This window comes from Hibiscus syriacus, unplaced genomic scaffold (assembly GCF_006381635.1).
Source record: "Hibiscus syriacus cultivar Baekdansim isolate YM2019G1 unplaced genomic scaffold, ASM638163v2 tig00110377_pilon, whole genome shotgun sequence".
Classification (NCBI taxonomy): domain Eukaryota; kingdom Viridiplantae; phylum Streptophyta; class Magnoliopsida; order Malvales; family Malvaceae; genus Hibiscus; species Hibiscus syriacus.
This window is the reverse complement of record NW_024062711.1, coordinates 2,971,934-2,985,657: the sequence shown is the minus strand read 5'-3', so window position 1 is coordinate 2,985,657 and position 13,724 is coordinate 2,971,934. Positions and strand designations below refer to the sequence as shown.

At 35.8% G+C, this 13,724-nt stretch overlaps 2 pseudogenes; one reads left to right on the top strand and one right to left on the bottom strand.

Annotated features, from left to right (window-relative positions):
* The first annotated feature begins 3,263 nt into the window (after positions 1–3,263).
* Positions 3,264–5,709, top strand: LOC120121571 (annotated as a pseudogene).
* A 97-nt stretch (positions 5,710–5,806) lies between these two features.
* Positions 5,807–13,111, bottom strand: LOC120121661 (annotated as a pseudogene).
* Between the last annotated feature and the right edge of the window lie 613 nt (positions 13,112–13,724).

Here is a 13,724-nt window from a genome sequence, read left to right as displayed (position 1 = left end):
CTGTTTGTTTACTTCAGAATGATTAAGCGTTGAATGATCTAAATGCTGAATGATTCAGAGACTCTGCATGAATTAGCTCTGAATGTGACATGCTGTTTGATAATGACTCTGAATCATTCAAAATGTACTTTGATGCTTAATCATTCAACACTGTTTTGCTGAATCAGTCAGCACTGAATCATTCAGAGGTGATAAACAAACAGTCTGAATACTGAACTGTTCAACATTCAGCGATGAATAGTTCCATTCAGAGCCTAACAAACAACCCCATAATCAAACTCAAACCAAACTTTGAAATTAAAACAAATACGAAATTATTCAAAATGTCTAGTATGGTAAAAATACATATATTAAGTAGTTTACCGTTTTTAGGACAGTGAGAGAGGAATGAGAAAAGAACAGGATTGTCTCCGGAAAGGCAGACTAATATACGGTTAATATACGGTGTTATCGGATACATTAAAAGATATTTGATAAATTCGGTTTAGCGCTACCGGAAATATCGAGTAATAATAATGTAATAGGTGAAAATCATGAAGAAATATTAAAAAATTTGACAACCGGCAAACTTAGCTTGTCGGTTTGTGTCGTTACTTTATAAAAATATATTGATCCATAACAATATAACAAGTAAAAAAATGACAAAACCGGTCTATGAATGACAAAACAGGTAAAGCGCTACCGGATATATTGAAAGTGTCGATACTTTATAAAAATATATCTATCCATAACAATATAACAGGTAAAAAAATGACAAAACCGGCCTATAAATGACAAAACAGGTAAAGCGCTACCGGATATATTGAAAGTGTCGATACTTTATAAAAATGTATCGATCTATAACAATATAACAGGTAAAAAAATGACAAAACCGGTCTATAAATGACAAAACAGGTAAAGCGCTACCGGATATATTGAAAGTGTCGATACTTTATAAAAATGTATCGATCCATAACAATATAACAGGTAATAAAATGACAAAACCGGTCTATAAATGACAAAACAGGTAAAGCGCTACCGGATATGTTGATAGTGTCGATACTTTATAAAAATGTATCGATCCATAACAATAAAACAGGTAAACAAATGACAAAACCGGTCTATAAATGACAAAACAGGTAAAGCGCTACCAGATATGTTGATAGTGTCGATACTTTATTATAAGTATCGACACTTTTGGAATTTAAAAGAGAAGAAGTTATAGCGCTAATAAAGTGTCGATACTTTATAAAAATGTATCGATCCATAACAATATAACTGGTAAAAATATGATAAAATCGGTCTCGAAATGACAAATCCGGTAAAGAGCTACCAGATATGTTGATAGTGTCGATACTTTATTATAAGTATCGACACTTTTGGAATTTAAAAGAAAAGAAGTTATAGCGCCAATAAAGTGCCGATACTTTATAAAAATGTATCGATCCATAACAATATAACAGATAAAAATATGACAAAATCGATATCGAAATGAAAAAACCGGTAGTAAAAAAGTGTGCTTGTGTGATCATTTTTATTTCAGAATTTTTATTTTTTAATACAAAAACTTGGATATTTTAAGCAAAACCCAGTAAGAAAAGAACAAAAACTTTGCAGTAACAAAAGAATAACAGTGGGAAACCCACCATATTATCAGTTTCTCAAAGAACAAAAACCCAGAAACAGACATCTCTCAACGCAAACTTATGATATACTCTTATTATCTCCATAGGATAAAGTTAGGTCAATTTTAGTTTCTCAAAGAATAAACTTATGATTGAAGAACTCAAACTGGTGCACGCATAAGTGTCGATGCATTTATGAAAAGTATCGATTCAAAAAACATCGAAATCGATAATTATTATGTAACAGGTAAATTTACAATGTAACCGGTAAAAATATACTAGTTAATTAGCAAATAGGTTTACATTATGTATTGACACTCTTTAAATATGTGTCGATACATTTTTCCCAAAATGAAAGCACAACGAGGTGCACGCATAAAGTGTCGATACATTTAAAATTGTATCAATCCCAAAAACATCAAAACCGATAATTATAATGTAATATGTAAATTTACAATGTTACTGGTTTAAATATACTTGTTTAGTTAGAAAATAGGTCAATATAAGCGCTACTTATTACATTATATAAGCGCTACCTAATATATTATTGTACTTGATAATATTTCCGGTTAAATGATATAACATAACCGGTCTAAATTTTAACCGATTATTTATTACATTTATGGTACTCCAATCCGAATTTTAAGGAATAATAACAACTCCATTATCACGAAGTCCATTTAGTTTGTGTTGATTTAAACTTTTTTTAAGTATATATATTTTTAGTTTATGTATGCTTGAAAATTTAATATTAATTTAAGGTATAAAATTATAATTGGTTTAAATATTTTAGTTCAAACACTTTTAGATTCTTATTAATTTAGTGCCTAACGTTTATTTTATTTCAGTTAGTGTCTAACGTTTTATTCCGTTACTTAAAATGGATCAAGCCGTGACGGACTATTAAATGTGACCGTTAACCTACTAAAAATGCCACATGACATATTTTTTAATATTAAAAAATGATTTCTGAAAATAAGAAATTATTCGTTATAGTTTGATGTTTAACGTTTCTTTCTCTCTTCCCCTTTTCCCCCACTGGTCTAGAAACGACGGCGCCAGTCTGGAGTTCTCCTAGTGAGCTTTTCGATGAGTTTTCGGCTGCTCTGTCGTTTGAACTCCCAATTACTACTGATGTGAGTTAATAGGTTGTGCTAATTAGTGACATTTTTATAATTGAAAATGGGAAGATTAACAACTTATTTTGATGGTTGGTTGGTTTTTGTCTTGCAGTTTGATGGGTTTCAAAAGGAAGCTATTCAAATGGTGAAACCTGCTAAAGGAACCACCACACTTGCCTTCATCTTCAAGGAAGGTGTCATGGTTGCTGCTGATTCTAGAGCTAGCTAGCACGGTTACTGTTGTTTCTAGATTTAGGGTTCTTGAATTCAATTTCAAAAAAAGAGTAGAGAAGGGGAAGAGAGGGAAAGAAATGTAAGGCACCAAACTGGAAAAAAAACATTAGGCACCAAATTGGAATAAAATAATTTCTTATTTTCAGAATCATTTTTTAATATTAAAAAATATACCATGTGGCATTTTTAATTGGTTAACGGCCAAACTTAACGGTCCATCACGGCTTGATTCATTTGTAGTAACAAAATGAAATGTTAGGCACCAAACTAAAACAAAATAAACACTAGACACTAAATTGAAAAAATGAACATAAGTGTGTCACCTTTTGTATACTTAAGCGATTTTGAAATTGAATACTTGGTTTATAAAAAAAATAATTTATTCAATATAAATTTTAGAAGTGAGTAAATAAAAACAATTTAGGATGATATCAATATTTTTTATCAGCATATGACATGTGTCCAACTATGATCAAATATTTTTTAAAGTAAAAATAAAAAAAAAATATATAATTTTTTAATATATTTTCATAGTTTTAATAATTTTAATAAAATTTAAATATTTTTTTATAATTTTATATCATTTTTTCGATTAAACCCTTAGTCTCCCTCAAAATCTTAAAACCTCTAAGGTAGTGTTTGGTTGGCATGAATCCCTTTGAATTAAGGGGAATTGGAATCTAATTCCATCACTTTCCCATGTTTGGTTCAAGTTTTCCAAGGGAATTGAAATCCCTCATGGATTCAACTTTACATCAAATGAGGGAAAGTGAATTCCATCCAAAAATGGATAGAATTCAATTCCATTGTTGGAGGGAATTGAAATTTGACCATACTACCCTCATCAATCTTTTGGTAACTTATTCATATATTGAATAAAAATAATTTTTTATTATTTCAGGTCGGGTCGGGTCGAATTTCTAATTCGTATATTCGGGTTGGGTCGGGTGAAACTTTATTTTGGTCGGGTCGGGTCGGTTTTTTAAGTGTGATATTCGGGTCGGGCCGAGTTCAGATTTAGGGTGAAAAATACCCGACCCGAAAATATATATATAATTTTACCTTATATATTTAGGAATAATTACAATAATATCCCTCTATATATAATTTTTTTCAATTAAGTCACTGTTTTATTGAATAAAAATAATTTTTTTATTATTTCGGGTCGGGTCGGGTTTCTAATTCATATATTCGGGTCGGGTCGGGTCTCGGATGGAGGTTCCCTTGTTCTCGGGTCGGGTTGGGTGGACCAAAAACCCGACCCATGACCATCTATAATTAAGATGATTTTAACTTATGATGTTTATTACCATGATTTTTATAATTTATTGAAATGAATAATCAATCAATAAAATTAAAATTTAATTTTTTTAAAATTTTTATAATATATTGCTACATGTAATATATAAAACAAACTAAAATTAAGCAAAAAAAAAAACAAGAAGGACAATCCTGTCATTTTATATTACTGAAATCAAATTCATCTGACATGTCTGCGAACCAAACAGAATATGAAATTAGATTCCAATTCAATTTCTTGACAACCAAACATAATATGGAATTGGATTCTAATTCCTGATAGATTCAAATTCATTCACAAATTCCAATTCATTCATAAACATTCCAGATAACTAAACGCCACCAAGAAAAATTTAACATACAAAACTTTTAATTGAACATTCTAAGAAAATTACATATGCCGACCTTTACCAGGTTATTTTAATTATGCCATTCCATTGTTTCTTTAATTATTATGCTTTAATAAACACACGCTTCACTTCAGCTTTTAGGTTTTGGTGTTTACAGCTCGCCGGAGTTGTTGCAGTCGAGGTTACGAGAGGTCCGACTATCGACTTTGTTCCAGGCAGGATGGTATATATACATAAGTTCACGTCTGAAGCTCCAAATCCATCTAATGATCATATTATGTTAGTCTAGGTAACATCTTTCATCTTTCTGAAAATGTCAGGAATCAGAGGTATCTCCTGAAGAAGGGCGCCTTCCTGATGCCAACTAAGGTTTAATTATATAATTTGGTGTTGAATAGGTGTATATATATATTTCTGCATTTTTTCTGAAAGGGTTTAATTTTTTGCAGGTACAAAACATTTGAGGTACATCTTTTATAGGATGGGTTTTTCTGACAAGGACATGGTGGCTCCTTCAGGGGGCATGCATTGGTACTTTGTCTATGCCTTTCATTATGAAACTAGCTAAAGCTTTTTAAATAAGTTTTGATTATTATTTGACAAAACAATTATGTTGTGGATTTTTTCCAGGGAAGAGCACATCCTGAAAGATCAGGTTTTGAGGGTGCTTGGACAAAGGATCCTTTGAAGTTTGACAATTCACACTTCAAGTAAGCCATTAATTGACGCACACCAAATTTATATATATGTCAATTCAGCTAATATTATCTTGTTGAAACTTCCTACCGACAAGGCTCTAGTAGAGGATCCCAAATTACTTCGCTATGTCGAGCTCTACGCGAAGGTGCGTTGGTAGTTGAAGTTGAACAAGAATTTTACTTGTTTTACTGTGTTTATTAACGTGGAATTGAGAATTCTTTTGATTGACAGGATGAAGATGCTTTCTTCAGAGATTATGCAGCCTCCCACAAGAAACTCTCTGAGCTATGTTTCATCTCGCCATCGAGGTTAGCTTTGAAGTTCGCTGTGGGAGTTCTTGTTACAGCAACTGTGGCAATCCTGAGTCACTACTATGAAGTTCACAGGAGATTCTTTGAGTGATTTCCTCATTGTAGATACAAACACTATAAACATTCATATGTAAATGAGACTGATAAATTAAAATAATTCAGATATGGAATAAGCAGAAATTTGCTGCTCCTTTGGAACAGCAGGAATAAAGAAAATACTATACTCTTTTCAATTGTGGAAGTGCTGAGATGAAATTTATTATTTATTTTGCTGGATGTGTAACAAATGAATAGATCTCATCTGAATGCATAGGGCTACCCCATCATGTATGGAATTCGGTTGAAGGGGATTCGGAGAACAAGTTCATCTCCAACATAACAGAACAATTTAAGAAACTAAATTAGATTAAGATAGTTAACGATAATACTACGTTAAGGTCAGGCTCTAGGACTCAGAGAAAGAGTAATGTCTTGGAAAACCTTAAGCCACTTGTCAATTTCCTTCGGAAAGATCTTTGTGGTTTCAGTCCCCTTCCCTGGTTCAAGAACTGCAGCAATGATAGCCTCTTCAAAGTCTTTGCTATCGGGTAATAAATCTGCCGATTTGTCTCCTTTCTCTTCAGATGAAGGGGAGAGCCTTTTGGTCTTAATCTCAGGTTTCTCCATTTCAGTAGAGAAAAGCTTGGTGTGGTAGTCTTCCACCAATTCATTCACTCTCATAGAGTTAGCAGAGTACCCAAACCTTGTTCTTTTTAGGATCTCAAGTTAGATTTGTCTAGAAATTAAGTTGACAAGTTGAAAATTTCATCTTGGTTGGTGGCCAACTTATTGGAAATTTCATCTTGGTTGGTTAACAAACTTTGAACATGTGAATTTCATATTTGGTGGCTAACTTGTACACATTGGAAAATTCTTTGGTAGGTGGCCAAACTTTGAACATATTGTTCTTGAAACTCAACTATAAATAGGCCTAAGTCATTAGAAATTATCCCAAAAACAAGTTCTCTCTTCCTCTTGTATTCTTCATTCTCCCACTTTGGGAATTCCAAAGAATTCCATTTGTTGTAATATTGGTGATATAGTGAAGTTATCATCCGGTGTGGTGCCCGAGGAGTAGACGATATTCTCGTCGAACCTCGTAAATTTGGTGTGTTCTCTCCTTTATTGTTTTTTATTCGGTTCTTTTCCATTGTGTTTCAATATTCAATAGTTTGACAGGTTTATCCGCTGTGCAACCTTTGGTGGTTTTAATCTTGACATTTTAGTTCAATTTTAAAACTACGTTCGTGTGGGAAATAACCCGTTTTCCCCAACAATTGGTATCAGAGCTTCGGTTGAGGTTATCCTGGTGGTTCCGTTGCTGAAAAGATACAGTTCGTGATATTGAATATTGTTCGTTAGAATTAAAATGCCAAAATACGGATCAGTTGAGACATCAAGCTCTTCATCTGGACCGGTGAGGAGGGTGATGCCAAATGCAAATTTCTCGGTGGAGTTGTTCGATTGATCTGGTCATTTTGGCATGTGGCAAGGCGAGGTGTTAGACGCTTTATTCCAACAAGGTCTAGACATCGTCATTGAGGAAGAAAAGTCCGAATATATGGAGGAGAAAGAATGGGGAACAATAAATCGTTTGGCGTGCAGCACGATTCAATCTTGTCTTTCCAGGGAGCAGAAGTATGGCTACAAGAACGAGACTTCTGCAAGTAAGATGTGGAAAGCTTTGGAGGAAAACTTTCTGAAGAAAAGCTCTCAGAATCGTCTCCACATGAATAAAAGATTGTTCAGATTTGATTACCAGCCAGACACCAGTATGAATGAACACATCACTGCTTTCAATGAGCTAGTGGAAGACTTATTGGGCATGGATGAAACCTTCAAAGATGAAGATTTGGCTTTGATGTTGTTGTCATCTCTTCCAGATGAATTTGAGCACCTTGAGACAACATTACTTCATGGTAAGGATAATGTTACCCTTAAAGATGTAACTGCTGCTTTGTATAGTTATGAACTCAGGAAGAAAACCAAGAAGGAGAGAAAGTACGAAGCAGCAGAGGCCATGGTGGCAAGAGGTCGCTCGAAAAGTCAAAAGCCAAATTGGAGAGGGAGATCAAAGTCGAAGTCCAGACTGGGAAAAGATGAATGTGCCTTTTGTCATGAGAAAGGCCATTGGAAGAAAGATTGTCCGAAGCTAAAGAAGAAAGGAAAAGCTGCTCCAGATGCATGTGTTGTAGAGCATGATGCACATGACTCTGTCATATCATTGGTTGCTTCATCAACAACATTCCATTCCGATGAGTGGATATTAGATTCGGGTTGCACCTATCATATGTCCCCTAATCGGGAGTGGTTCTCCGATTTAGTGGAACTAAATGCAGGAGTTGTTTATATGGGCAATGACAATGCCTGTAAAACTGTTGGGATAGGTTCAATTAGATTGAAGAATCAAGATGGATCAACCAGAGTTCTGACAGATGTCCTATACGTGCCCAGTTTGAAGAAAAATCTCATCTCGTTGGGAGCCTTAGAATCCAAATGCTCAGTAGTCACTATGAGCGATGGAGTTTTAAAAGTCACATATGGCACACTTGTGATGATGAAGGGCATCAGGAAAAATAATTTGTATTACTACCAAGATAGTACAATTATTGGAGCAGTTGCAGCAGCTTCCGGAGGTGATGATTTGGACGCAACCCAGTTGTGGCATATGCGGTTGGGACATGCTGGATAGAAATCCTTGCAAATTTTGGCAAAGAAAGGATTGTTGAAAGGTGCAAAGGCTTGCAAATTGAACTTTTGCGAGCATTGTGTTCTGGGAAAGCAGAAGAGAGTGAAGTTTGGCACCACTATACATAATACAAAAGGTATTGTAGATTATATTCACTCAGATGTATGGGGTCCTTCAAAGACATCGTCTTTGGGAGGAAACCATTATTTTGTAACTTTTGTAGATGACTTTTCCAGAAGAGTTTGGGTGTATCTGATGAAGTCTAAAGATGAAGTGCTTCAAATTTTCCTGAAATGGAAAAATATGATCGAGAACCAGACTGGTAGAAAGATCAAACGTCTTAGGACGGACAATGGAGGGGAATATAAAAGTGACCCATTCTTTGACGTTTGCCATGAGTATGGTATTGTTCGACACTTCACTGTTAGACATACACCACAACAGAATGGGGTGACAGAGCGTATGAATCGAACACTATTGGAGACAGTTCGATGTATGTTGTCTAATGCTGGGTTAGGCAAGGCATTTTGGGCTGAGGCTGTGACATATGCTGGCCATCTCATCAATCGTCTGCCATCATCAGCGATAGGAGGAAAACACCATTGGAGGTATGGTCTGGAAAACCTGCTACTAATTATGATTCCTTACATGTATTTGGATCCACTACTTATTATCATGTGAAGGAATCCAAGCTTGATCCGAGAGCAAAGAAGGCTCTCTTTATGGGAATCACCCATGGAGTGAAGGGATTCCGCCTTCGGTGTTTAGACACCAAGAAGATAATTTATAGCAGAGATGTTACCTTTGATGAATCTGCCCTAGTAAAGAAGGTAATAAGTGAAGCTGCCCATACAAGTAGTACTCCGCAGCAGGTGGAGCATACTCCAAAATAGATGGAGTTTCAGCAGACGATGATCCCAGAAGTTGATGCAGCTGATTCTTCAAATCCAATAGAAGAATCAGAAGATGAAGAGGTTCAAACCCAAGAACCATTGGAGACACCAGAAACACTTACAGTTACAAGGCCAATGAGAGAAATTCGTAGACCTGCTCGATTTGTTGATATGGTGGCCTATGCTCTTCCAGTTGTTGATGATGATATCCCTATCACTTACCAAGAAGCAATACAAAGCTTGGAAAGTGATAAGTGGAAAAGTGCCATGGATGAAGAAATGCAATCTCTCCAAAAGAACGACACTTGGAAACTGGCACAATTCCCGAAAGGTAAAAGAGCCATTGGATGCAAGTGGGTATTTGTAAAGAAAGATGGATCTCATAACAAGAAAGATGTTCGCTACAAGGCACGGTTGGTAGCTAAAGGCTACGCTCAAAAGGAGGGAATCGACTATAATGAAGTATTTTCCCCTGTTGTGAAGCATTCCTCCATTAGAATATTGTTGGCCTTGATAGCACAGTTGAATTTGGAGCTAGCTCAACTTGATGTAAAGACGACTTTCTTGCATGGTGATTTAGAAGAGGAGATCTATATGACATAGCCAGAAGGATACAAAGATGGTGGTTGTGAGAAATGGGTTTGTAAGCTGAACAAATCACTATATGGATTGAAGCAATCTCCGAGGCAGTGGTACAAGCAATTTGATAGCTTTATGAGGAGACAAAAGTATACTAGAAGCAAATATGATCATTGTGTGTATTTGCAAAAGCTCAAAGATGGATCTTTCATTTATCTTCTCTTGTACGTTGACGATATGTTGATCGCTTAGAAGAGTCAAAAGGAGATAGACAAATTAAAGGCTCAGTTGAATCAAGAGTTTGAGATGAAAGATCTAGGTGAGGCCAAGAAGATTCTTGATATGGAGATAAGCAGAGATAGACAGAGAGGGAAGCTTTGTTTAACACAGAAGCAGTATCTGAGAAAGGTATTACAATGTTTTGGCATGAATGAAAATACCAAACATGTAAGTATCCCATTGGCTTCTCATTTGAAACTTAGTTCTCAATTATCTCCTAAAACTAACGAAGAACGAGTGTATATGGCAAAAGTTCCATATGCTAATGCAGTTGGGAGCTTGATGTATGCAATGGTGTGTACGCGTCCTGACATTTCACAAGCAGTTGGAGTTGTGAGCAAGTACATGCATGATCTTGGAGAATGACATTGGCAAGCTGTGAAATGGATTCTACGGTATCTCCAAAAAACCGTGGATGTTGGTTTAGTTTTTGAACATGATGAAGCACTTGGTCAGTGTATGGTTGGATATGTTGATTCCGATTATGCTGGTGATTTGGATAAGCGTCGATCAACTACTGGGTATTTGTTTACTCTTGCTAAAGTCCCAGTAAGTTGGAAGTCTACATTGCAATCTACGGTGGCCTTGTCTACTACAGAGGCAGAATACATGGCAGTTTCAGAGGTTGTAAAGGAAGCAATTTGGCTTAACGGGTTGATGAAAGACTTGGGAGTTGTTCAAAGTCACATTAGTCTCTATTGTGACAGTCAGAGCGCTATTCACTTAGCGAAAAATCAAGTCTACCATTCAAGGACTAAGCATATCGACGTGAGGTATCACTTTGTGCGGGAGATCTTTGAAGAAGGAAAGATTCTACTTCAGAAAATTGCGACATCAGAAAATCCTGCAGATATGATGACCAAGGTGGTAACAGTAATCAAGTTCAATCATTGTTTGAACTTGATTAACATCCTGAAAGTATGAACACCTTCGGGTGTGTGGCGCTTGTGAGCGCAATTAGAGGCACTACAAATTTGGGGAGTTGAAGAAGTTGAGTAGGCTTGGTAATTTCAAGCCAAGGTGGAGATTTGTTAGATTTGTCTAGAAATTAAGTTGACAAGTTGGAAATTTCATCTTGGTTGGTGGCCAACTTATTGGAAATTTCATCTTGGTTGGTGGCCAAACTTTGAACATGTGAATTTCATATTTGGGGGCTAACTTGTACACATTGGAAAATTCTTTGGTAGGTGGCCAAACTTTGAACATATTGTTCTTGAAACTCAACTATAAATAGACCTAAGTATTTCCATTAGAAATTATCCTAAAAACAAGTTCTCTCTTCCTCTTGTATTCTTCATTCTCCCACTTTGGGAATTCCAAAGAATTCCATTTGTTGTAATATTGGCGATATAGTGAAGTTATCATCCGGTGTGGTGGTCGAGGAGTAGACGATATTCTCGTCGAACCTCGTAAATTTGGTGTGTTCTCTCCTTTATTGTTTTTTATTCGGTTCTTTTCCATTGTGTTTCAATATTCAATAGTTTGACAGGTTTATCCGCTGTGCAACCTTTGGTGGTTTTAATCTTGACATTTTAGTTCAATTTTAAAACTACGTTCGTGTGGGAAATAACCCGTTTTCCCCAACATCTCATGCATTTGATTCCCAAAAACAGACTCCTTCACGAATTTCGATGAATAGAACGGAGGTGCATCGATATTAAAAGCTACTGTTTTTGCACTTTTCTGCGGAGGAATCACCATCTGGTTTGTCATTACTTTGGAATTGATGTTCTCATCAGCAAAATCGTCATGTGCCAATGATTTTACTGCTTTTGCTGTAGGCAAGCTGATGGTATCCCTGTAAGGCTGAGGCTGCCAAATCGATGAAGAACTGAGGAAGGCGTCGAAGAGTCGGCTTTGTTCAATTAGATCAACTCCCTTATTCATCATCTCTGACTCAAGGTCCTTGAGCATCTGTTGTGCCCTCTCATAGGCCTTGAGGTGCGAATCAACCCCTCTTGGTCCATCGGCCACAGCCGGTTTCACTCTCCGTAAAGTTCCTTTAGCCTCTGTGATTCTACCTTGCTTCATCAAGCAAATACCCAGATTACACATCTTGTTGTTATAAGGAGCAATGGAAAGCGCCCGCCGATACGCATCTTCAGCTTCAACATGATTGTTTTGCTGCATCAATGCCCATCCCAAGTTTCCCTGAAATAGTCCCAAAGCATAAAAACTTCCATAATTACATGAATCCCATATCAAGGAACATCAATAAAAAATTGTAACTTTGAAGTCTTACCAGCAAGCGAGTTGCTTCTTGTTCCACAGAGACTTGGAACTTCTTCCCTTGAGATCTGGCTGTTTTGGTGCGTTTCCCATTGAAAGCCAGCCCTTGTTGAATCAAATACAACTTGTGCTTCAATAATGCTATTTGGTCATCCAATCTTCCATATCTCTGTAGAATTAGAACCACTAACAACCAATAAAATAACGCAACTTGATATAACTTGTAGAGATCTAATAGAATGTTATCTAGAGGTTCATGGGCTCGATCTGAGCATCTACTACGCAGTAATTTTATAGCTTCAATGGCTTCCTCAGCTCTATTTTGTTCCATATCTTTCAGAGCACTATCCACTCTATCCCTTGCATTAATGGCTGGCAGAACAGAGGAATCGCCCTCTCTGGATCTTTTTCTACCAACTGAATCAATAAAAAAGCAACACAATAAAACAAAATCAAGTTTTGAGTGTACTGCAAACAAATTGAAAAAAGACCCAAAATGATTACTTGAACATTCTTGGCTCTAACATAAGGGGAGTCGCCAACTGGGACTTTGTGGATGGGATGGAAGGACTCGGACCGAGTCCTCGAAACCCCGAGAGGCTTAGTCGGAGAAGTTGGGGCAGATTTAGAAGGCCTGAATCCAGGAGGAGCATTCCACACATCTTGCATCATCTTCGAAAACCAGTTTTCTTTGCCTAAACCCTAAGGAACTTAGCGCTTTTGCAACGATGATCAATTACGAAGAAAGGTTCGCGGAAAGTTAGAAGGGAAAAAGATAATTTAAAGAAGAGTGAAGACTGAAGAGAGCGCTCTTAGAGAAGAGTGAAGAGAGAGAGTGATTTTCGGGGACAAATATTTGAAATTTTCGACTGTTGAGGTTGCCGTTTTGAGTACTAGCCGTTGGACTCTACAATAATTTACTTGAAACCAAACTTGAGAAGGGATATTCCTCCTTTTCACCCCCTAAATTTTATATTTTTGTTCTTATGAACCCATATTCTATTTTCAACTCCTTTGGCAGCCAATGGTATGAATACAGACGGTATATCTTTCCAATTTATGTAATTATATTTTTTTCTTTTTCTTTTAATTTAAGTATATAGTTTAAATTACATTAAATTTTGTTTTAATTTATAAAAGTTACACTTTTTAAAACTATTTGATTTGTTCCTCAATATTTTTGGCAATTATATTTTTAATTGTTTTTTTTTATTTTAATACTAATTCAAAAGTATATATTCATACTTGAATTTCTAAGAGATAATATAAATGTGAGTATTTTAATTTGTAATTTCTTTTTATTTATCATTTAATTTAATTTTGATTAATTATATTTTAATTGCTATTTCATTTTTCAATTGAAGTTTTTGTTGTCAAGTGAATATATCAATATAAAAA